We start from the raw sequence: 26,906 nt of genomic DNA on the forward strand, positions 1-26,906 counted from the left end.
CCTAGACCATATAGAAGCCTTCCCTTCACACCCCACGCCCCCTATCCGAACCCCACCCTTCACTCGTCTCCTTCCCCAAGCCCTGAAACCCCCAAACCCTAGCAGCCGCCCTAGTGGCATGAACGCCGGTGACCACCCCCTTCACACCCCTGAAGCATCCGACCACCCTGAACACGAATCCACTAACCATGTACCTCGAATCACCTCCCATCGTCTCGAATCTGGATTTGAAGATTCGAGACAAAACTCGATCTATACCAAACCTCACCATCTTTGTATCAGACACTCCCATGACTTCCTTCGTGACCAAACCAAGCTTGGTTTGGTCCGAATCTACCCACAACTTCTAAAAAACCAGATCTGGAAATCCAGACCCTAGAACACATGGACCTGAGGAATCCGGCCAGTCTTGACAGGGGTCTGAGGTCTAATAGACCTTAACCAAGGTGTTCTCATGTGAGAACACCTTGGTTAAAGTTTGTTCGGCTTCAAATGGTCAAAGTGGAGTCAGTTTTGAGTCAGTTTGGTTTAAACATTTTCGGTAAGTTGTTCTTTTCCTTTTTGTTTATTCAACTGCCAATTAAGTCGTTAGCATGCTTTGTTGTGTTTGTTTGTTATTTTCTAATAGTTTTCTTAATTTCTTCCATCTCTGTCAAAGACCTTTTTATTTGGTCGATTGTTTTCTGTGTATGATTTGAATGTACCCTGTGATAAGCATATCCGATTAGGATAGTCGTCTCATAAATAACTTATATAGGTTCCCAGTGATCGACCAAAGTTGTCCGAAGCCCTTTAGGTCCCTGTATGTGTTTGTTTATTTGAACGACTGATTATTACCTGTTATAATTAGTATAGTCGACTCGATAAATGTCGTCGATTAGTTCTCTATAACTAATGGATCAAATAAGCTAATAATTTCACATGACTAAATGAACCATGTCACTGACTGAATGCTCGACATTGCCTGAGATTAGCCTATAAACTGCATTACAAAACAGCTAAAAGATTCAGTCTAGGGCAGCTTCGATTTTAAATTTTTCAGAAGTCCAAAATAACCCATTATTGCAAAGGGTCAAGACAGTGATAACCAGGGTTTAACAGGGGTAGTCTGGGGTTTGAAAAGAACAAAAATAATTAGTTTAAATGAGCTGACAAGTAGGGTACTGAATTGGGATTAAACTAATACCAATGGGGAACAAGACACAAGAGTATGGGGTTTAAAATGAATACTAAAATGAGCCCATAACTCTTGATTAAAGAATAAGCCAGGCGTGGGGAACAAATGGCTGGCATCAAAAGATGCTTAGGCATGGGTTTAAAGGGTATGGGCAGTCTGCAAAATGGAGAATCCAGGCAGCTTGACTGCACTGGTCGTTTGGCTTATAAATAGGCCATTTCAGAACTTAAAAAAGGCTGGAAAATTTTGAGTCTTAAGAGAGGTCTTGTGAGCTTAAAGAAAAACTGAAAACATAAGGAAATTTCTAGTAAACACTGTAACCAAAACACTGTCTGAAATCTACAGAAGAGTTTGTATTTGGTCAAGTTGTCTCGGCCAAGTTCTGTTGTTTGCACTGATTGAGCTGCTTGTGATTGTTGGACTGCTGGTGTTGCTGCATAGAACACTCTGTTATTTCTGTTTGCTTCACTACTCTTTTCTGGGATCACTTGTTTGGTGCTCGACCATCTGTTGGTTTTCTTTGTTCTGGAAATTGTCGCTGGTTGTCTGTGGACTGTGGAAAACACTTGTGATTGTTGATTTGTTGCTGTGTTGTTGCTGTGTATCTGCTATTGCTGTGTTTACTGCATACTGCCCGCCTGATCATTCCTTTCTTCTTTGTCCTCTATACCAGGTACACAACCAATGCACTATCAAATATAATTGGAACATTGAGCATGAATACAAACAGAAAAAGACTTGAAGTTGACTTTCATACATAGATTGTTATATTAGATATCATGTACTATACGATAATTTTCATTCCTGTATTGACAATAGAAGCAGCCTGTATGCCCAGTGTATATCAATATAGATTAGCTAAATGATAGTTTACATATGTATGCTGATAGGTGAAAATATTCCCAATGAAATAGGTTGCATCTCAGACTTAGTTTTACTCTGTAATATGTTCTGTAATGTATGCCAAGCATGAAAACTGTGCATCATTAGCTAAGCTCTTTCTCTTCTGATAAATGGTCTCACATAACTAGTAAACCATATGTTAAGACAAAGAACCAAAAGCTTGCAATCTCAACCTGATGAAGGTCGAGCCCAGGTCAAAACAGACCAAACAGACCCGCTCCGGATAAACAGTGGCCCAGGTCTGGCCCATTCCGCATGAGCTGGATTTGGGCCCATAATGTTCGGTCAGCGGCCCGTATGCATGGTTGCGTTTCCTTACTCCGTAAAAGCATTTCAGACCCTGCTATAAATAATCTGCAAGCATGTAATTAACTAGGACTATTTCTATTTTCAATTAGTAGAAACAAAATGCGACAAGAAAAGTAGTTGCTATAGGATATCCTTTAAAAATAAAGACGAGATGAGCCTCGACAAATAAAAATGCACGAGCTGCGGGGCCCTCGTTAAATATATATCATCGAAGCATTCAGTTTCCAGGATGGGTCGTTTAGCAAATCTCACGGCCCTCCCAGAATAATAACGCGATAGTCTCTTTAAGCGCGTACTTAATAATGTTATCTCCTTAAACTTGGGTGCACATTTATGTGACCTAAATCCCAATCTCAACGGAATCGAAATGTGTCTCTAACCACGGGTACATTGATTGTGGCGCGGTCTGAGATGCATTTCCATGACGTTGCAAATTCTTTTCATAAGGAATGAGACGAGCCTCGACAAACAAAAATGTACAAAGTGCGGGGCCCTCTAAATGTATATATATAAATACTTAGAATTCGGGACATGCCGCTTAAGCGAATTTCATGGCTCTCCCCAAAATAACAACACGCTAGTTGCTTTAAGCGCGCCTTTAATAATTTATTTTCCTTAACTCGGGTGCACATTTATGTGACCCAAATCTAAATCTCAACCGAGTCGAGATATGTCAATAATCACGTGTACATTGATGTAACGTAATTCGAGGTATGTTTTCGCGACGTTGCAATTCCTTGTAAAAATAATAATAATGATAAAAGCGGTTAAAAGATAAAATTGGCACGTAAGTTCATATTTGTATAAAATTAGATAATCAAGCCGAATATAATAGTTGAGCGACCGTGCTAGAACCACAGAACTCGGGAATGCCTAACACCTTCTCCCGGGTTAACAGAATTCCTTACCCGGATTTCTGGTACGCAGACTGTAATATGGAGTCATTCATTTCCTTGATTCGGGATCAAAATTGGTGACTTGGGACACCCTGAACCTCCCAAGTGGCGACTCTGAAACAAATAAACAAATCCCGTTTCGATTGTCCTTTAATTGGAAAAACTCCCCTGCGCCCTCTCGGGTGCAGAAAAGGAGGTGCGACAGGTAGTACAAGTCATAAGCTATACAGAGTTAGCTACCACTTCTAAATATAACTGTTCGGAAAAGAGTGAAAACAGTTGAATACAAGTAAGAAGGTGACTCTGAAGCCTGCGAACGCAGCAGCAGGTTTACCTTGAGTCTCCTCAGCGATGTTTCGCACAGTTTCTAATGATCGATACCCGGATCTGCACAACAAAAATGTGTAGAAGAGTAGCATGAGCACACCATAGCGATGCCCAGTAAGTATCAAGACTAACCTCGATGGATTAGTGATGAGGAATAGTCAAGACACCTATCGGTCCAATAAACTAATGTACAGCGGAATATGATGTATATATAAAGACTACACGAAATGACTAACAATACTATAATCACAATAAGGGAAGAAAACAACAAGTAACAGTGAGAATACCAAAATAATGACATAGAAGAGTGAGCGAAATCACAAACCCAAAACCTAAATCATAAATACAGTAAAGGTAAGCAATAACTCAGAACCTACGATAGTGTTCACATCAAGTCTTAGCCAACAGACTCCACGAAATAACGAACCTCGGACAACTTATAGCTCACGGGTCCCAATACTTGAACCCTAACACTTGGCATCATGTCACAACTCATGGGCACGCTGATAACTCACTCACTAACTAGAGCTACTCTCACATATATGACAAGTAGACGAGGGTATACATCTATACTTAGCAATATCAGGAGTACTTCATATCCAATGGGATTGTTCAACTACGTGTATGCTTGTGCAAGTGCTTTAACATAGTTCCTACCAGCTAATAAGCATAAGGAAAAGAACGGACGACACGCAAGATGTTTTCTCACAACTTTCACGAGATAAAACTCATACAGGTAAGCGTACCACAACACAATATCAAACAGCAAGAATGCCCCCAGACCATCACAAATTATCACAATCAATCCCTGACATAGCCCACCTTATCTCGCCACGTGTGCAAATAATAACATAATAAGTGCCCGCCATGTTTCGCCACATGTGCATCATAATGTTCCCACCTTGTCTCGCCACATGCGCAACCCACATATAAGCATATATATATATATACATACATATCCCGCCTTGTCACGCCGCATGTGCAATATGTCAATAGTAGTGATAGCACGACAGAAATCTCGTGCATCACAATATCAATAACCGCACGGCAGAAACCTCGTGCACCACCACACCAAGTACCATAGCAACAATGACAATATATACCAGAACACGACAAGTAAATCAACTCGAGAACTTTCGATCATAAGGAGACGGTAAAACTAGCTCACAAGGAATAACCACAATAGAGAATACTAAGCGTAATAGAACAACTCAACGAGAGAGAAAATAATGTGAAGCAACGATCCCACGATATGTAGTTCAACAACAAGGAAGCTAACACGAATCAAATACTTTCAAATAAGGAAATGTCAACTAAATATAGGATACCTAAACTTCTTTTAAGGTTGGACAAATTACAAAGGATATACAACAATTTCAATTAAGGATGAGCAGCGGAAAGATAATCATAACCTCAATTAAGACTAAACAATTACAAGAGAGATAATAATGGTTTCCAATAAAGACAAGCAGTTATGAAAAATAGCATGACAATATAAGAGGTAAAAATCTTAAATTAAGCAAAATAAGAGTCAAATAGGTAATAAGAATGAATCATAAAACAATTAATTCCAATTAAAGCATGTAGAGATGAAACTAGTAAATGGAAGCTCAATCATATCAAAAACAACTTCATACTCAGTGAATACAAGGATATAAGAACTCTAAAAGGTCAAATTTCCACAAATAAGTCTGAACACACACTCGTCACCTCGCATACATGGACTACAATCAACATAGAAGACTCAAATCCTAAGGGAAGTCCCTCACACGAGGTTAGGCAAGATACTTATCTCAATCCGGCCAATACAATACTCAATTAGCTTTTCCTTTACCAATTCATCAACGCTCAGCTCAATCTAGCCAAAAATGACTTGAATACATCAAACAATGCAAGAGAAAACAATTTCAATTAACAAAACTATGATTCTTATACAATTTGCAAAAAGTCAACAAAACTCAACTCCCCGAGCCCGTACCTCGAAACCCGATAAAATTTACAAAAACTGAATACCCATTCCGATACGAGTTCACCCATACAAAAATTATCTAATTCCGACACCATTTGGTCCCTCAAATCATCATTTTATATTTTTGAAAGATTTCAAAAAAAAATCCCAAATTTTCCTTTAGATTCTCATGAATTTGATGTTAAATCTAAGATATAATCACAAAATATAGTAGAAAATTAATTAGAGACACTTACCCAATGATTTGGAGAAGTTTGGGTTTTTGGAAAATCGCCTATGGAGGTTTAGGGTTTGAGAAAATTAAAAAATAGGTGAAAATCCCGTCAAAAATCTCACTTAACAGTCCTTAGATGTCGTATTTGCGACCTAGGGTCCGCAATTGTGAACCCTCGCAAATTGCGAATAAGGAAGGGCTTGCAGAAGTCGCATTTGCGACAAAAAGTTCACATTTGCGAACTGGGCATCGCAATTGCGATGAAAAAGTTTGCATTTGCGACCACACCAAAAACCAACAATTTTTCCCGACATGAAAATGAGCATAACTTCCTCATACGATGTCCAAATTCGATGATTCTTTTTCCTATGACTCTGTAATTTTGATATAGATATAATGGTTCAATAAGCACTTAATTTGGATCTCATTTTCTCAATGTGGTATCATATTTTCTTGAAGAAACGACGATGAAGCATCCAAAAACAAGCGCAACATAGCATAAACCTATCCGAAACTCACCCAAGCCCTCAGGGCTCCAAACTAAATATGCACTCAAGTCTAAAAACATCATATGAACTTTCTCATGCGATCAAATCATTAAAATAACATAAAAAACTAAGAATTTAACCTCAAAATTCATGATTTTCTAACTTTTCAACCGAACGTCCAAATCACGTCAAATAAATTCTGATTCTCACCAAATTTCATAGATAGGACTTAAATATTATAGCAAACTTGTACCAGGCTCTGGGACCAAAATACGGGTCCGATACCAACGAGTTCAAACATTAATTCATTTCTTTATTTCCTTAAAAAACCAGCATAACAATTTTCTTGAAAAATTATTTTCTAAGGCTAGGGACCTCAGAATTCAGTTCCGGGTATACGCCCAAGTCTCATATTTTACCGCAGACCTCTCGGGTTCGTCGGAACACAGATCCAATTTCGTTTACCAAAAATGTTGACCAAAGTCGACTAAAAACCAAGTTTTAACTGTAGAAATTACTATATTTTTCATATTTTCACATAAAAGCTTTTCTGTTTCACGCCCGGACTGCGCACGCAAGTCGATATGCATAATATGAAGCTGCTCGTGACCTCAAACTGTCGAACCGAATGCAATTTCTCAAAACGACCAGTTGGGTCGTTACAAAATTGAACAGGATATGATAATAAACTATCAATCTAAAGATGATAAAGTAATATCAACAGTAGGGAAAGAACAAACTACCATCAGTAGAAACAATAAAGGGAAACCCGGATGGAAATGAAAGATAACCAAATAAATTAGCACCAACATAGCTGGAACACAGACAAGTAAAAATGTACTCAAACCAGGAAGGCAATGTTAACTCAATAAATCATATCATTTCTGATGCACAACTCTAGCCATCTCAAACTCAATGTCTCATATCATAACCTCAATTACCAAACCTTTAGCACACCCGGCACCTTGTGCCCACATATTTCTATCTCTCTTTGCACAACAATGTTCTCATGTTACTTAGTAGATAGGGTCTATAACCAATGCAATTAAGATGTTCAAGGAGTATATAACATAAAGTAGTCCTCTAAGCCAATTAGGAACTCAACAGGAAAAGATAAAGTTATTTTTAAAAATTATTTGAATAAAGAAAGTACCATTTTCAATTAAAATACAACATCGAATGAATTATTACCTTTAACAGGGGATTTAATAAATTAACTTAGTAGAAATTCCTTTTTAAGTAAAATATAACCTCAGACGGTTTAAGGGAGTTTAATTGAGTAACTAATTGAATTAAGAATGAAACAATTATTGAAATTTGAAGTATTGAAAATACTATGGAGTTCCATCACAAAGGATCACAATAGTTAAGGAATCCAAACAGTTAAAACACTTGAATTGCTAACCACAAATAAACACAACAAACAGAAAGTGCACGACATCACCCTTTGTGCTTTATCGCTCTTCCTCACCATATGCATAAATAGAAATGTGCACGGCATCACCCTTCGTTCTTTAACTCTCTCATAATCATGGCATGGTATCACCCTTCGTGCTTTTACTCTCAATAATTTGGCACGACATCACCCTTCGTGCTTTTACTCTCAATAATGTGGCACGAAATCACCCTTCATGCATTAACACTCACAATATCGGCACGTCATCACCCTTCGTGCATTAACACTCACTCACAATATCATGCACGACATCACCCTTCGTGTTTTACACTCTTCCTCACCCAAACAATAGAAACAATACATCCCTACAAGGGAATCAACATGTGACGACCCGACCCGTCGTCTCATGAGTTACCACTCTGTTTTCCCCATTTGTGCTTCTTATTATTTTGTCTATCGGTTCTATATGTGATCGGGTTGGTCGGCTTGGGTTCGGAAAGGATTTGGTCAGGTTTGAGACACTTAATCTCATTTGAAGAAGCTTAAGTTGGAAATGTCAATCGGATGTTGACTTATGTGTTAGAGGGCTCGGATGTGAGTTTCAATGGTTCAGATAGCTTCGGGAGGTGGTTTGGGACTTAGAAGCGTGATCGGAATGTGTTTTGGAGGTCCAGTGTAGATTTAGGCTTGAATTGGCGAAATTGGATTTTTGGCGTTTTCTGGTTGATAGGTGAGATTTTAATAGAGGGGCCGGAATGGAATTTCAAGAGTTGCAGTAGTTACATTGTATTGTTCGGGATGTGTGTGCAAAATTTCTGGTCATTCGTACGTGGTTTGGTTGAGTTTTTGATCAAAAATGGAATTCGGAAGATTTTGGAAACTTAGGCTTGAATCCGATGTGTTTTAGTTGATTCGATATTGTTTGAGGTGTTTTGAAGATTGGTATAAGTTTGAATAAGGTTATGGGTTATGTTTGTACTTTTGGTTGAGGTCCTGGGGGCTTCGGGATGATTTTGGATGGTTGACGGAGTGTTTGGAATTTTTGGTGAAGCTACTGATTTTCTGCTTCTGTTGTTTCCGCACTTGCTGATTGGGGACCGCAGGTGCGATGCTGCAGATGCGAGGAAGAGGGCTGCAGAAGCGGAAGAAGGTAAGGGAGGCATAAACCACAGAAGCGGTTGGAGAACTGCACCTGCGATGGCACAGTTGCATATAGTGAATCGCATATGCAAAAATGAGGACTTAAGTGAGGACCGCAGATGTGGTGGTCTTGACCGCAGAAGTGGGAATTGGGTTGCAGATGCAAAATCCCTGGGCCAGAACATATAAATTATTTCCTTCGCGATTTTTGAGCTATTCCACCATTTCTAAGTCGGCTTTGGAGTTTTTTTAGGCGATTTTGAAGAAGGATTTCAAGGGGATTTCATTGAGGTAAGGATTTTGGACCTAAAACTCATTCCTATGGTATTATTTCATGGATTAGAGCTATAATGAATGGAATTTAAGGGTTAAAATTGGGGAAACTAGGGCTTGGTATTGAAGACCTAGACTTGAGGATTTGAGGGACCAATTATGGTCGAATTTTGGTACTTTTGATATGTATGAACTCATGGGGAGATAAGGAATCTATTGATGTGAATTTTATCGAATTCCGAGACGTGGGCCCGGGAGTCGGGTTTTGGTAATTTCGGGATTTAAGTTGTAAATTGATTATTTTTGCTTGGTCTTTGTTCCCTTAGCATATTTTGATGTTGTGATTCTAATTTTGGATAGATTCGATGCGAGTGGAGACCGATTCGAGGGGCAAAGGCGTCGCGGGCTAGAGATTTGACCGGATTGAGGTGAGTAATGATTGTAAATAATGTCTTGAGGGTATGAAACCCGGGATTGCACATCGTTGTGCTATATTGAGGTGACACACACGCTAGATGATGAGCGTGTGGTCATGCACTATTGGGGATTGTGACTTAGTCCATCCCGAATGATTGTTTTACCATGTATTTGACTGAAAACTATTTGCTATCATTATGTTTTGGGTTGAATGTCATATTTGGGCTTCGTGCCAACTATTTGAACCCTTAGGGGATTTTTATTGATATTTCTTCACTGTTTTGACTTTATACTTGAACTCAGTCATGCTATATTCTACTGTTTTTCATGACTCAGCCATGTTTACTCTGCTTTAACACTTAAATAATATTTTAAATGATATTTTGGGTTGAGCACTATGTTTTACTGTTGTTCGAGTGGCTGTGAGATTCTGACTGAGTAAGGCCGAGGGCCTATGTTGTGAGGAAACACTGATTATGATTATGAGGCCAAGGGCCTGAGATTTGTACACCACGAGGTGGCTTGTTGATATGAGGCCAAGAGCCTAGTGATGATGCCACGAGATGGCTCGATATTGCGCTTGGGTCGTAAGGGGCCCTTCCAGGAGTCTGCACACCCCTAGTGAGCGGGGGTACTCATTGTGATGTGAGATATAGCCCGAGGGGCTGGTATTGTTCTGAGATATTGCCCGAGGGACGGATTTGTTGACATTGTACCCGAGGGGCGAACCTTTATGTGCTTGTCTTCCTTATTGCCTGTCATTTACCTGCTTAATTGTTAAAAAGGCCTTTTATGAAGTTTAAACTGAACTGAAGTGATTTTTACATATCTTTACTGATTCACTATTTTACTGGCTTTTTTACTGCTTCATTATAGCCTGTAATATGCCTTACGTGATTTCTTGCTTTCAGTCTTTATTTATGATTATTACTCATTGAGTTGGAGTACTCACTTTACTCACTGCACACCGTGTGCAGATTCAGGCGTTGTTGATCCTGCTAGCGAGAGTTGAGAGCTCCCGGCAAACTTCGGAGTTCACGAGGTAGCTGCTTGGCATCCGCAGTCCCGTGTTTCTCCCCCTTATCTCATTTCTTTTCCCTTATTAGTAGCTTTGTAATAGCTTTGTAGACTTTTCAGACTTGTGTTAGAATTGGTAGATGCTCGTGACTAGTGACACCCCGGTATCGGGCTGTGTTGGGTGTATTTTCTGCAAACTGTTCTGTTAACTGCTTACTTTTGGATTATTTATTACGTTTTAGACTTAATTCTTATTGTTAATTGTTTAAAACTGAAATGGGGAAGTGTTGGCTGGCCTTGTCTCCACGAGAGGCACCATCACGACCGGGTCCGGGTTTAGGGTCATGACATAACAATAGAAACAATAACATCCCGACAAGGAAATCAACAATAGAAGCAATAACATCCCGGCAAGGGAATCAACAATAGAAACAATAACCTCCCGGTAAGGGAATCAACAACGAAAACAATAACATCCCGGCAAGGGAATCAATAATAACCAATCTTATTTCAACAGTTAGCTTTGCAATATAGATCTCAACTTGAGTCAATACTCAACAATTGTCAAATAACAAGAGAATATCATAAGTCTTGTTCAACATAAATAATCGTCAATTTAAGCATGAATAGCACATAATAAGGATCACGGAAAAACCAAGAAGTACAATAACCTTAACAAAACAACAAGACATAATAAGGACGTGATAACTATACCGGTAACCACAACAATTGGACATATAACATATATGCACAAAGTCATAGAGGAACTCACAATCAAGAAGTATCAAAACAATAAGGAAGACAATCACTTCAATTAAGGCAATTAAGGGTCAAGTAACAAGTATAAATTAGAAAAAAGCTAACAACATCATATGAAGCATATAGAGGTAATTTAAGCAATTAAGAAACTCAATCATAACGGAATATTTTCCACGTAATGAACATAAGGACCTAAGAACCCTAAAAGCAAATTTTCCACAAATAAGTCCGAGCACACACTCATCACCTTGCGTACACGGACTACAATTAGCATAGAAGACTCAAATCCTATCGGGAGAGGTCCATGAACATGTGGCAAGCTGGTATAGCTCCCTGCATACTCTATCTTGTCAATGTCATCTGCATTCACAGTCGTGTCTGCATTGACGAACACATCAAACCTTATATACTCGCTATCATCATACATTAAATCCTTGAATATTAGCATCTCCTCTTTTCATCTTTCTCCTGCTGACTCCTTGATGTAGCTGGCCTCTCTATAGAAAAGCAAATGGTTCTGTCCAGATTTGAGAGTGGGAATTCCTTGTTGGCTGGCTTACATGAACTTGGATTCACCTTCCCTTTTGTGCTCTTTTTCCCTGGCTTACAGTTATGCCATGGGGTGGCTGTTGGTTAGTAATCATACCCCATCTTCTTACTGTCCAAACAGTCTCGGACTTTCACACGCCATGGGTCGCGGTTTTCATCGTAGAAAGAGAACTCGGAATTTAACCAATCATTGTCTGTGAGATCCCTTCTTTTCCCTCCAAGCGCTTTCCATTCATTCCACATGCGGTCCACATTGGCGTGTTGGCAATAAAAAACTGGGTCTAAACCAGCTGAGTAAAAATTACCCATATCCTTACCGAATAATTTCTTATCCCGATCCGGCACAGTACCAGTCCAAATGTGGACAGGAGTATGAGGGATGTTTTCAATAGTTCCCTGCCCCGGATCAGGTGTAGATCCGAATCTGTAAGGCTTCCTGAAGAACAAGAGCAGGCATGGAGCATTAGTTATCATTTAACGATACATTAGAATTAAGTTGTTAGTCATCACCTGTAGTTCATTGGGTTTGACTTCATTACCCAAAAAACCAAGATCGATTATGGTTCCATACATGTGGATTACTGTTTAACCAAAAATCTGAATCTTTGGTCAAAGCTTAGAAATATGGAGAAATTTGGGTTACTAATAATCTGGAGACGAAAATAATAAAAGACTTTTGAGAATAATAAAGTAATAAGTAATTTTGTATTTCAGTGTAATCTCAATAATATTTCTTGTCCTTACAGATGTTGAGTCCTTCTCCTTTTATAGTTGATTCTAGGAGAAAATGTAATGCCTTTGTCTTAATGAGACAATTATGAGTAATAAATGACATTAAAAGAAACGTTACACAATCATTTCTATTTAATTCAGATTCTCTAACGTATCTGATATTTAATGCTGTATTTAGACTCTTTTACGTCATCAGATTCGTATCTTCAACTTCTTCCGATCTTCGGTCTTTAAATGACTCGAATAGGTACGAGACTCGTACCTATTTGAGTAACGGTCCACACCTATGTTGTTTTCTTCTCCTCATATATGTTGTCTCCCGTGCCTCTTGGCTATTTATTGCGTTTTGACCTTTTGACCAGTCCATGTGTCATGACACGTCATCTTCAATATTTAGATTCAGTTTTTTTCCAATACAGATAGTCCCCCCACTTTCCATTTATTTATCAATTAAATATTTGGGAAGTGGATCTTCACGAAAAAGGAATTTTCGTCGTAATCAATGTTATGTCAGTACTGACGCTTCAGTTGTCTTTTCTATTTAATGCTCTGCACACGTGTCACCTTCTGATATGTATGTAATTCTACAGCCTTTTTCCAAGGCTTCTTCGTTTCCTCTTTTTACGAAGTGATAGTTTCCTTTATTATAGGCTTTCCATCATTACGCTTCTTTGTTTGACGGTTGCTATTATACACATATTTAACCTTTTTTTCTTTGTCTTCTTCTTCATAAACCCTTAACAGATACTTTACTCTTTACTTTTGTTCCTTTCTCCTTTATTTCATCCTTCCTCTGCAATGGCATCTCCGAATCCTAACCCTAAGAGAATCCCAATTCTTGATAGCTTCCCCAACGCCCTTGTAAGACATAGAAGGGGTGGAGGTGGCAGGCTTCGTAGCCTAGGATCAGTTCGTGGTGGTTCCTCTGGTTCCATCACTCCTTCTTCTAGTTTTAGCACTATTTCTAGAGGTTCTATCTCTAAGAAATCCTCTTCTAAAGGTAAAGAACTTTCTGAGCCTCTTCAAGAGTCTTTAGTTGAGGAAATAGTACCCAATGACTTGTCTTTTGAGAATGATAGGAAATCTCTTTGTGATCAAGTTGTTAATTTAGAGAAAGCTGACACTTTTTCTTCTCTAATCACTGAACCTTTGATTTCTATTATTCGAAAAGATTGCAGCTGGAGAAGTGATCTTCGTATAGTGATCCCTAATCCAAACCAAAGAATATCTTCTTTTAGGATTGGATTTTCTTTTGTTTATACTTATCCCTCCACTTTGGGATTTATTCCTGCTATTGACCCAGTTATACTTGATTTCTATCGCTTTTTCAAAATTTGTTTGGGACAAATTGGCCCCCTTGTATGGAGAGCAGTGGCTTGTTTGAGATATTTGTCTGTAAAAACTAATGTTAGCTTTACCTTTCCCCACCTTATTCATCTTTACCACCCCAAATTATTCCGCCATGAGATTTTTACTTTAACTGCGATAAGTAAAAGGGTCTTGGTAAGCCCTGAAGATGACAAGGATCGTGGGTGGTACACTCGTTATATTGCTGTTCGCACAGTTGATTTGGTGGGTGAAACAAATATCCCCTTCCCTGAGAAGTGAAACTTTGCACGTAAGTTTTTTTTACTTACCGTACCTATCCTTAAGAATTTCAATTTCTTTTCTAATTTCGTCTCTTTTTGCTTTTCTATAGCAACTATGGGAGATGTGGAACCCGTTCCTAATTTCCGTGGTTGGGTAGATTCAATCTTGAAAGTCGTGCCTATGGAGGCAAGAACTTGGAAATCCATTTCCAATTTACATGGTTGGAAAGTGAAAACTCACGGTATGCATCTCTTTATGCTTTTTTGTATGTTAAGTCCCTTCTTGTTTCTAACTTTTCTCATCCTTCTTTTTGTCAGGATTTGCTATTCGAGGAATGACAGCTGAAGTAGCTATTGTCCTTCGAGCCTCTTCTGGTACTTCACTCTCTTTGGAGAGAACTCAAGCCACGCTATCAAAGAGGAAAGTTGTAGAAGAGGATTCTGAGAATGATGAAGATAAAGACATCTCTTTAATAGCTAGACCAAGAGTTAGGAGACACATCGTTTCCGAGGATGAAGCTGAAGTTACCCCTGTCCGTGCCTCTCTTACCGAACATGTTCGCATTCCTTCTGATGATGAAACCACTCCGAGGGACACCAATGAATCTATTCAACGCCTCTTTGTTGGTGGTTTTGAATGTGGAGAGCTAGGTCTAGTTTTAGATGAAGTTTCTTTTTCTTCTTCAGTTCCCATTCCTTCTATTCCTCCGTTGGTTTCAAGTGCTTCCTTGCCCATTCTATCTGTTCATGCTCCCTTATCTATTTCTGCTCCCTTGCCTGTCTTTGCTTCCTTACCTACTTCGAGTCCTTTGACTCCTGTTATTTTCACTTCTTCTACCGCTCCTCCTTCTATAGCTCCCCCTCCGTCTGTTCAACATGCAGAGGAGGGTTCCAGTAGCAGAAGCTTGGCTATGAGGAGCGTTACACTTGAAGTTCCTACTAATAACAGTCTTTTAAGGAAGTCTGGTGGAGTAGATGCCTGGCTTAGGCCTTTGATTGGAGATATTGAGAAGAAGAAGATGAGCAGTCACAGTTGCTTAACTCTGATGAATGACATAGTTCATTCTACTTTGAAGGTATTTTTTTTCCTCTACTTACTAACAAGCTTTTTTTATCTCTAAATTCTTATTTCTATGAGTTGTCACTGTAGGCTAACCTCATTGATATAAAATTTATGGGAAGAATTTCCCTTCTGGAAAAGAAAACTCGTGAATCTGAAAAGTCTATCCACGAGGCTGAGGAAATAGCCAAGAGAGCCCAGCTAGAAGCAGATAATTGGAAAGATCAGTTTGAGAATGCTCAGGGAACCATAGAAGAATTGCTAGATAGTAGAAATCACCTAGAGCAGCATAAGCGAAGTCTGACTTCTGAGCTAGCAGTTGCCAAAGCTTCTTCAAGTAAATTTGAAAAAGACAAGGAGTGCCTTGAATGTTGCTTTTCAGAATAATTATCAAAGTCAAGTGAAGAAATCAGAGAACTTAAGGCACTCTTGGACAAGAAATAAGAATATGCAGGAGAATTAGTGCAGAACTTGACTCAAGTTCAAGCTGATTTAAAGATCTCCTCTGACAAAGTACATGCCTTAGAAAGTTCCCATGCCTCCCTTGAAGCTTCCCTTGATTCTCATTTAGCTGAGCATCAAGTGTTAAAGAATGATCTTGCTATGTGGGAAAGGGAGTATGGACTTCTTGAGGAGAAGTTTGATTTAGAGGTGAGTTGGGCTTTCTTAAACTCTCGCCGTGATGCTTTAATGGAGGCCAGTCAAGAAAACTTTGACTTAGACTCAGAGTTGGCCAAAGTTTTAGAAACCATTGAAAGAACCCAACAATCATTTGACTTTCCTTCTCCGGCAATTGAAGCTCCCGTGGCTAAGGAACCTGTAAATGACGAAGCCGTTGCTGTGGCAGTTGAAGTTGAAGATGTTGCAATTCCAGCTTCCGAGGGTGAAATTTCTACGACTCAGTCTATGGAAGCTGAAACTTCCGTGACTCTTGATCCCCTCGTTGAACCTAACACTTCAAGCCCAGCTGAAACCGCTCATGTTGCTGCTTCTTCAGAAGTTGTCACCGTGCCTGTGGCTGTTTCTAAAAATGAAATTAATATTGCAACTTCTGATGTGCCAACCCCTTCAGTGACTAGTTAAATTTCCAGATTTTGTTTTTACTTTCTTTGTTAGATGATGGTTTTATCCCTTAGTTATTTTTTTAACGGATGTTTTGGTAAAAGTCCCCAGTTATCATAATGGGGCATTTGTATAAACTTTTTGTTGACTAAGTTCTTACTTAGGCTTTTTAGTTATATCAAGAAGTTTGTTAGTACTTCAATGTGCTCTATTCTTGTCTTTTCCTTATCTACTCAAGACTTATAGAATAATTTAGCATTTTTATCATTTGAAAATGCTTTATGATTCTCCTCATGACTTATTAACATGAGGTTTATCAAAGAGGGCCCTTTATATATCGACAGTTAATGAAGAAGACGTCTCAACTTCATAATGGTATTATAATACGATGAAAGAAATAGGAACACACATGTTTTGTTTGAAACAACTTTGACAAGTTTTTATTCATGAACTTGGACAAGCTTTTGAATATTACATGTATTGAGATACATCTGTAACTTTCTCGTAACTGTTTTTCTTGCAACGGATTTTTATAAAGATCATGACCCTATCTTAATGTATTAGGAAGGGTTTTGAGAGGTGATTCCGTTGTTCTCATGGGAAAGGACACTACGATGAATGTTTTGCATCTTCCTTTGTTTTGATAGGAAAGAACACAATGATGAATGCTGAGGTTCCGTAACTTCTGCTCGATACTTGTTTCAATTATGTCTCCATCTTACCGCACGTATTTGTGTACAATATGCAGTCCCCTAAGTGTTTGAGCGCTGAAGTATGAAGCCTCGAGCACTTGTTTGTTTCTCATAATTTGGTCCTTTTTCCTGAAAACAGAAAAACATACGGGACTCGGAGGTGCGATTAAAGATGAAGACTGCCTAACCCGTGTGTATTTCCATCAGATTAATTTGTAACCCTGGGCTGGGAATTTTAGAATATTCCATTTTGCCGTGCAGGTCGTGACTCATCATTTGGCACGAGTTAGGGTTTTTGCCTAGCATCTAAAATTGTTAGTAAAATTTTAACAATTCAAAGAAAAATTCTAATACAGCGATACCTGATCGTAGGTACTTTTTCAGAAATAATATCGCTTTAGGTGGACAGCATTCCAATGCGAGGGTAGAACCTTGCCATCCATTGTCTCCAACTAGTATGCTCCTTTTCCCGCAATGTCACGACCTCTGTAGGGTCCTTCCCATGTTGGACTTAGCTTTCCTGAATTAGCAGCTTTTGTAGATTGGAACACCTTTTTAAGCACGAAGTCCCCAATTTTAAAGAATCTGAGGCGTGCTTTCCTGTTATAATACCGTTCAATTACTTGCTTTTGTGCTGCCATCCTTATTAGTGCAGCTTCTCTTCTTCCTTCGAGCAAATCAAGATTCACCCGCATCTCTTCATCATTTGATTCCTCCGTTTCTTGAACGTACCGTGTGCTCGGTTCTCCTATTTCAACTGGAATTAAAGCCTCCGCACCATAAACCATTGAAAAGGGTGTTTCTCCCGCGCTTGTTTTTGTCGTTGTACGATAAGCCCATAATACTCCAGGTAATACCTCAGGCCAATTACCTTTTGAATCCTGTAACCTTTTCTTCAAATTATTGATAATGACCTTGTTTGTGGATTCCGTTTGTCCATTACCCACTGGATGGTATGGTGTAGATGTTATCCTTTAAATTTGCCAACTTTGAAAAAATTCAGTAATTTGAGCTCTTATGAATTGCGGACCGTTGTCACATACGATTTCCTTTGGTGTTCCAAAACGACATATTATATTTCTCCAAATGAAGTCTTTAACTTTCTTCTCTCGTACCTGTTTAAATGCTCCTGCTTCTACCCATTTAGTAAAATAATCTGTAAGTACAAGTAGAAATTTCACCTGACCTTTTGCTTGTGGCAATGGACCTACGATATCCATTCCCCATTTCATAAAGGGCCACAGGGCTATAACAGGGTGCAATAGCTCAGCTGGTCTATGCATATTATTGACGTATCTTTGACATTTATCACACTTGGACACGAAACCGTTTGCTTCTTCTTCCATTTTAGGCCAATAATACCCTGCTCGAATCAGCGTTTTTACCAGCGACCTTCCTCCTGCGTGATTTCCACAATGTCCTTCATGTACTTCTCTCATCACATATTCTGTTTGGGAAGGTCCGAGACACCTTGCTAATGGCCCACCGAACATTTTTCGATAAAGATTTCCTTGATGTAAACAGTAACGAGCAGCTTTTTTGCAAAGTGCATAAGCTTTTGTTTTGTTAGCAGGCACGGTTCCGTGCTGTAAAAAAGCAATAATTTCGTTTCTCCAATCCCATGTTAAATGATTAAAATTTACCTTGTTCTTATCAGGTTCGGGAACGGAATGAAATAAATGTACGACTGAAGCATTTGCGTCGTTTGCTACGTCTGCTGCAGATGCGAGATTAGCTAAAGCATCTTCCTCCACATTCTCATCTCTTAGGATCTGCATTACTTTCCAAGTTTGGAATTGCTTTATTAGTTCCCGTACCTTTTCGAGATATTCTTGCATTCGTGTCTCCCTGGCTGTATAAGTCCCCAGCATTTGATTGACCACGAGTTGAGAATCACTCTCGATTATAATCTGTGTTATGCCGAGTTCTCGTACCAATTCTAGACCTGCAATTACAGCCTCATACTCTGCTTCATTGTTAGTTATAGAATGACATTTTATAGCCTGTCTAATAATCTCACCCGTAGGTGGTATGAGAACTATCCCTAGGCCTGCCCTTTTATATTAGATGAACCATCAGTGAATAAAATCCAAGTCCCCGGGTTTGCACCATTAAAAACTTGTAATTCTTTTTCTGCTTCTAAATGCATCCCTTGGCTAAAATCAGCTACGAAATCGGCTAATACTTGAGATTTTATAGCAGTCCTAGGTTGATAAATGATTTCGTATTCACTTAATTCTATAGCCTATTTTGCTCACCTCCCTGACAATTCATGTTTATGCAAAATGTTTCGTAATGGAAAAGCAGTAACTACAACAATGGGATGACATTGAAAATAAGGTCTTAATTTTCTAGATGCCATGGTCAAAGCTAATGCTAATTTTACCAGTTGTGGATATCGTGTTTCAGCATCTAATAAAGACTTGCTTACATAATAGATAAGAGATTGTTTATCTTGGTCCTCATGGACTAAAACAGCATTTACCGCAACTTCTGATACGGCCAAATAGATGAGTAGCTTTTCTCCTTCTTTTGGTTTTGCCAATAGTGGTGGATTTGACAAGTAAGTTTTTAAATTTCTAAGGGCTTGTTGGCAATCTTCGTTCCATTCAAAATGATCTTGCTTTTGAGTGCGGAGAAAAATTTAAAGCATTTTTCTGAAGATTTGGGAATAAATCTCCCCAAGGCTGCGATTCTTCCCGTTAGCCTTTGGACTTCTTTTTTACTCGTAAGGATATCAGGGATCTCCTCTATTGCTTTGATCTGAGAAGGATTTACCTCAATACCACGGTTAGAAACAAGAAACCCCAAAAATTTGCCTGAGGCAACCCCAAATGCACATTTTTCTGGATTGAGTTTCATTTTAAATTTTTGTAAAATTTCAAATGTAACAGATAAATGAGAAATATGATCATGAGAATGTTGGGTTTTGACGAGCATATCATCTATATATACCTCCATGGTTTTTCCTAAATGTTCTTGGAACATTTTGGTGACCAACCTTTGATAGGTTGCTCCTGCATTTTTGAGACCAAAGGGCATTACTTTATAACAGTAAGTCCCCCTATCTGTGATGAAAGAAGTTTTTTCTTCGTCACTGGTGTCCATTTTAATCTGGTTGTACCCCGAATATGCATCTAAAAAACTCAAAAGTTCATGTCCTGCAGTTGCATCAATTAACTGATCTATATGTGGTAAAGGGAAAGAATCTTTTGGGCAGGCTTTGTTAAGATCTGTATATTCCATGCAAACCCGCCACTTACCGTTTTTCTTAGGTACAACAACTGTGTTTGCTAACCAATTAGGATACTTTACCTCGCGTATTGACCCAATTTTTAATAGCTTTTGGACCTCATCTTGAATCACCTGATTTTTGAAAGCTCCTTACTTTCTTTTCTTTTGCTTTACTGGTGTGAAGGATGGGTCTTCATTTAGTTTGTAAGTCATCACATCCGGTGGTATCCTTGTCATATCAGCAAGGGACCAAGCAAAACAGTCCACGTTAGCTTTTAAAAATTCAATCAACATACCTTGCATGTCTGAGCTTAAATTGGCTCCAACATAAACCATCCGTTCAGGACATTGCTCAAATAATATCACAGCCTCGAGCTCTTCAATTGTTGTTTTGATATCTTCATTCTCTTCAGGTTCCTGAATTGTATCAGGTCTCGCGTCTAAATCTGTCTTTTCTTGTTCGGTTGAGGTTTGATCCTTGATACCTTCAACTACTTCCTGTAATTGCTATTTTTCTTTATTTACGGTGCTCGTATCTGTTATAGCGTTGATACTTCTGGCTGTCTGTTGATCCCCACGAATTTGGCAAATTCCCCACGGTGATGGGAATTTAATAACTTGATGTAGAGTTGATGGGACAGCATCCATATCATGGATCCGAGGTCTCCCCATGATCATATTGTAAGCCATTTCCATATCTACTACCTGAAATTTAGTTTCTTTAACAACACCTGCAACAAAAGTTGTTAGAATTACCTCTCCTTTTGTTACCACACTTGAATTGTCGAACCCGGATAGGGTATGCGCCTTAGGTATTATTTTGTCTTCAGCTTGCATTTCATGTAATACCCTTAATAGTATAATATTCATGGAACTTCCTGGATCAATCAAAACCCGTTTTACATTAGTATCATATACAAGCAAAGATATTACCAGTGCGTCGTTATGTGGGGTCATTACTCCTTCGGTATCTACATCATCGAAAGAAATACTTTCATTTTCTAAAACCTGCCATACCCGTTTCCCGTGTGTTATCGTTACTTTAGAAACCTTGCTGGAAGCCGTATATGTTATACCATAAATATTTTCACCCCCACTTATAACATTCACGGTTCTCTTGGGTGAAGGGGGCCTTGGTGGCTCCTGCCTATTTTTCATATAGGCTTGCTTACCTTTCTCACTAAATAACTCAGTGAGATACCCTTGTTTCAATAGATGGTCCACTTCACTTTGTAAGAATCTACATTCTGAAGTTTTGTGCCCGTGATCATTGTGGAATTCGCACCAATGGTCTGGATTGCGTCTATTTGGATTTGACCGCATCTTTTTTGGCCATCGTACCTTATCTCCCATGCTCCTCAAAACAGCTACGAGCTCGGAGGTAGTGACATTAAAGTTATATCCACCGAACCTTGCCTTTAAACTACTGTCATTATCTCGCGACTCTTGTCAGTTTCGGTCGTTTCTGAACCTTGATGAAGAACCAGATTCCCTGTTCCTCGATTTTTTATCATATCGTTAACTATCCTGCTTTGACCGTGAGTCTTTCCCTGCAGGTCCCATATATGGATCGTACCTATTTTTACCTGATCTTTTTTCGGTTTCTGATCTCCTGGAATTGCTCCTCTCTTCATGACGAAACTGAGGTACGGTATCTTCCTCAATTCGCAACTTCGTACTATACCTGTTATAAACGTCATTCCACGTGGTTGCAGGAAACTCTCAAAGGCTTTCTTTAAGTCTTCTCGTGGCTTCTGAGCTTTTGTCATTTAAGTTGCTTGCAAAAGCTATTGCAGCCCAGTTATCAAGTACACGAGGTAAAGTCATTCTTTCACATTGGAATCTATCAACAAAATCTCTGAGCAACTCGGAGTCCCCTTGCTTGATTTTGAAAATATCCTCCATTCTTTTCTCAACTTTTTGAGCTCCCGAGTGTGCTTTAATAAAAGAATCTGCAAGCTCAGCAAAAGAATTAATAGAATTTTCGGGTAAAAGAGAATACCAGGTTAATGCACCCTTGGTGAGTGTTTCTCCAAATTTCTTGACCAATACTGATTCAATTTTCTGTTTGGTCAAGTCATTGCCTTTCATACCTGTTGTAAATGCAGTTACGTGATCACGTGAGTCTGTTGTGCCATCATATTTCGAGATGTCAGGCATTTTGAACTTTTTAGGGATTGGAAGGGGAGCAACACTTGGTTTCCAAGGTTTTTGTGAGTATTTATCCACATCCACTCCTTTAATTACCGGGTGAACTCCAGGGATTTGCTCGATGCGCTCATTTTGTTCCTTAAGCTGTTTCTGCAAAGTTAATACTAAATTTTGCAAATGAAAATTATTTGAATTACCTGGTACTCCTTCCTGTGGTTCACTGGGGGTTCCTCCATTTCCAGAATTAACAAGGCCAGAACGAGGATTCTCCAATGTATTATTATTAGGTGTAGGTGTGGGTGGTGCAACAGGTAATCGACTAACTAGAGCTTGAAGAGCTTTGTTAACCCGTGCATCAATTACTTTTTGTAAAGCTTCATCTACCCCTTCAAAATGTTCAGATTGCTCTTGTTGATCAGCACGAGATTCAGGAGCAGGAGTGCCTTCACGAGATTGACGTGGTGAATTTTGAGGGGAGGGAACCACGTCAATGTTCTGTAAATCTCCTTGATTTTGATGGATTTGATTTTCATGGTTTCCCAAGGTGTTTTCACTGTTATTGTTGTTTGACATGATGATAACAACGAATGGAATGTAGCTTAAAAGAGAAGATTATCAGATTCCCGGTAACGGAACCAATTTGTTTAACCAAAAATCTGAGTCTTTGGTCAAAGCTTAGAAATATGGAGAAATTCGGCTTACTGATAATCTGGAGACGAAAATAATAAAAGACTTTTGAGAATAATAAAGTAATAAGTAATTTTGTATTTCAGTGTAATCTCAATAATATTTCTTGTCCTTACAGATGTTGAGTCCTTCTCCTTTTATAGTTGATTCTAGGAGAAGATGTAATGCCTTTGTCTTAATGAGGCAATTATGAGCAATAAATGACATTAAAAGAAACGTTACACAATCATTTCTATTTAATTCAGATTCTCTAACGTATTTGATATTTAATGCTGTATTTAGACTCTTTTACGTCATCAGATTCGTATCTTCAACTTCTTCCGATCTTCGGTCTTTAAATGACTCGAATAGGTACGAGACTCGTACCTATTTGAGTAACGGTCCACACCTATGTTGTTTTCTTCTCCTCATATCTGTTGTCTCCCGTGCCTCTTGGCTATTTATTACGTTTTGACCTTTTGACCAGTCCATGTGTCATGACATGTTATCTTCAATATTTAGATTCAGTTTTTTTCCAATACAATTAAGTCTTTCATCGTACAGGGAAGAACCTTCGACATCGAACATAGGAGGCAAACGCATGCCCTTTGGATGGTCCCAGTTCCAATATGGCAGAGCAAAAGTTGGATCATCGATGAGAGTGCCCAAGATTCTCTCGTAGAAGTACAAGTACCATCTATGAAATGGGAAGAAAAGCCAGGATTTGCGAACTTGTAATTTTTTGTCACCCATTGTGTAAGCAAGGTTGCAATAAGCACAATGGATATTAGCTTGTTGCTTGAAGCCAAGAGGATCAGATGGGTCTTTGTCTAATTCCTTCATTTTACTAGTGGCTTACTGGTACTTGGCTATATACTCCTCAGTCACGTTTTGGGCAGCGGGCCGCTTACGAAGCTTGGACATGCGAGGGATCTTGTCACATGGAACTTTGTCCATATCATCTGGTTTAGGGGGGCAGCAACTATATTCTACTTTTTTATCACCTATCGTCGTTTTCCAGGCCGTGCAACATGTTTTAAGATCCGGGGGTGGTACGGGAGCAGCAGAGGCTAATGGAGCAAGATTAGCTGCGCCATACAGCCCTCCTAAACCCAAAAGGACATTCCTTCTGTCAACAGCTCCTTCTTTAATAATTTGGTTTCCGTCGTCATGCTCGCCCGTGCATGAAACTTTGAAACTTTTGTTACGTACTTTTCCATGGAGGAAATGCTGATAGGATTTTGCAAAGAAAGATGAGTTGGTAAAGGAAGAAAAAGGAGTTTTGGTGGTGTTGCATAAAGATAGAGTAGAAGAAGAAGCCATTGCTGGGATGAATGCTTTTGCAGCGAAAGGTTTCAAACTATTTATACACAACGTAACAGGCAATGGTACACGTGAAGCTGGCGGCTTCACATGCATGTGTTTATCTCTTACTTTCCGAATTTAATGATTTCATTGTAAGTTTTGTACTTGTAGCTTAATTATATATGTAGAAATCGATCTTTCCATATAAGCTTAAAGAGCAGGTAACTTTTTAATATGCTTATGGATGCAGTGCTTGTGGTTTACTTGCTCTTGTTGTTTCACCTTAATTTTTACCTTTGTATCAGATAATGAAGACAAAGGTGTTGTGCCTTAGCTTTGAGTGTACACTTGAATTACTTTCTACTACTTACCTGCCCTTTCATTTGTTATTCCCTTCTTCACTTGATCATTTCAGGGGACATTCATCTTGTACACTCTCTGAAGCATGTGTTTTTTTTTTTTTTTGGTCTAAGAAGCATGTGTTTATTCGTATATATAAAACAATATACGTGTGTTTATCTCTTACTTTCCGAATTTAATGATTTGATTATAAGTTTTGTCCGCTTGCAACATACCACACAAAACAACAAAAATTATAAGTTTTGTACGCTTGTAACCTACCAGTCCAGGGGCGGCTTTAAGACTAGGCCAGTGAGGCCGTTGCCTTTGCCCCAAAATTTGAAGGCCTCAAATTTATTTTAAACTCTTATTATTATTACTATATATATATATATATATATATATAATTTATATCAATAATTATTATAAGAAAAGTGTTATTCCCTCCATTTCAAATTAGATGAGATACTTTTCTTTTTGTTCTGTTCCAAAATAAATAACACATTTCTAAATTTGGACATACTTCAACTTTAAACTCTTCATTTTACCTATTGTACCCTTAATGAAAAGTTTTTATAACAACACAAATGTCATGGCCCCACAAAACTTTTACCCCTTAGACTTTTAAGGCCACAAGTTTTAAAAGTCTTCTTCTTTCTCTTAAACTTCGTACCGAGTCAAACTACCTCATCTAAATTGAAACGGAGAGAGTACATTATATTTTCTTATTTGATTAAGATTATTTTATACCAATAAGCTCATAAATTATGATAAATTTCTTCAATCATTAAATAGTATTTTTGCTTCACTCTTCAATTTTATTTTATCCTTTTTATATAGGAATTAAGTTATATATATGGATAACATAAAGAATTTCTTATACAATTGCCTCTTAAACTACATGAGCACAAAAGCATTTATGCACCTGTTTTCTTTTTGTGTAATTCAACATATTATATCAGGTAATTTATAATTTATTTTAGATATTGACCAATAAGTGCTACTTAATAGAATGAATTACAATTATCGTTTAAATTGAGCAAAATGAGTAAATATTTTTGACACCAGCTCAAAAATTAAGCTATTACGTTATGTATGTTTGTTTCTTTTTCTTGTTCGTGATGATGGCCAAATCAAAAATTTATTTTGAGTTCCGAACCTCAACAATCGATAATCCATCACTTTATTCTTTGTGCTCTGCTTCCTATTTTTTTTTTTAAATTCACTATTTCGTGTCTTAAATGAATAATTTATTGTTTAGAAAGCATATTTTGTTGTTAGTGTCAAAATTTTATAAACTAAATTTAAGGTCTCTCAATATGATTTCGCACTAGGCCACAATACATGTTGAGCTGCCCTTGCCTACCACACAACTTATGTAGAAATCTTTCCATGACCTTTTATTACGTACTCACTTAGTGTTTTTAACTCAATAAAAGATTTAACATAATAAATCGCTTAAACTTAATTGGGAAGCGTGCTATATACGAATTTATAAACTTATTTATCTGATTTTAGTTTGGTTTTTGTGTTTTTAGATATAGCTAAACTTTTTTGTAAAATATATATAATCCAGTCAAATTGAAGAAGTTTTTCTTCATCCTTTGATCCAGGATCGAGTATCTTATTAAATCCGCTCCGAAAATTTGGATATTAGCTCCTTAAAATATTTTCAAGTTTTGGCCACAACATCCAATTGAAAATCAAGTCCAATTTTATAAACACGAATTTTTAACTCGAAGAATTATTTAATGACGGACCAACTCTTTTTTAAGTTTTCAATCAATACCATTTTCCAAGCATATCTCTACCCTGCTAAACTCCCAGTTGCAGAGGTGGTAAAAAGGTAAAACACACTAAATAATTAATAATGTTGAAGTATCAACAACCAGAACCGACTTTTGTTATCTAATCACACTGATATCCACATGGTTCCTTTAATAAAAGGACTCTGAATAGACAATAACATTTTATTTCTGATCGTCTAATTTGGGGTTGGCATGAGTATCAAAGGCAATCTACATAATAAGAAATCTTGGCAGCTAAAATGACACATATCTAGATGAAGTTCAGTAAATAAAGGTGAAATGTGGTTGATAGATAAGATGAATGCCGGAAAAAAAAAGTATTCAGTACGATGGCATAACTCTGAAACTTCATCATGGGGACAATGGCCAGTAGGGCTAATCCCATAATATGGAATTATGGATCTTCAAGCAATTGTCGTTTCACTCCAATTTTT

At 38.2% G+C, this 26,906-nt stretch overlaps 1 pseudogene; it reads right to left on the bottom strand.

The window, feature by feature from the left end:
• LOC104227198 (polyphenol oxidase E, chloroplastic-like) overlaps nt 1–24,343 on the bottom strand; it is a 44,495-nt pseudogene extending 20,152 nt beyond the window's left edge.
• Nucleotides 24,344–26,906: the final 2,563 nt, after the last annotated feature.

The sequence above is a fragment of the Nicotiana sylvestris genome, chromosome 4, assembly GCF_000393655.2.
Source record: "Nicotiana sylvestris chromosome 4, ASM39365v2, whole genome shotgun sequence".
In the NCBI taxonomy this organism is placed as follows: Eukaryota; Viridiplantae; Streptophyta; class Magnoliopsida; order Solanales; family Solanaceae; genus Nicotiana; species Nicotiana sylvestris.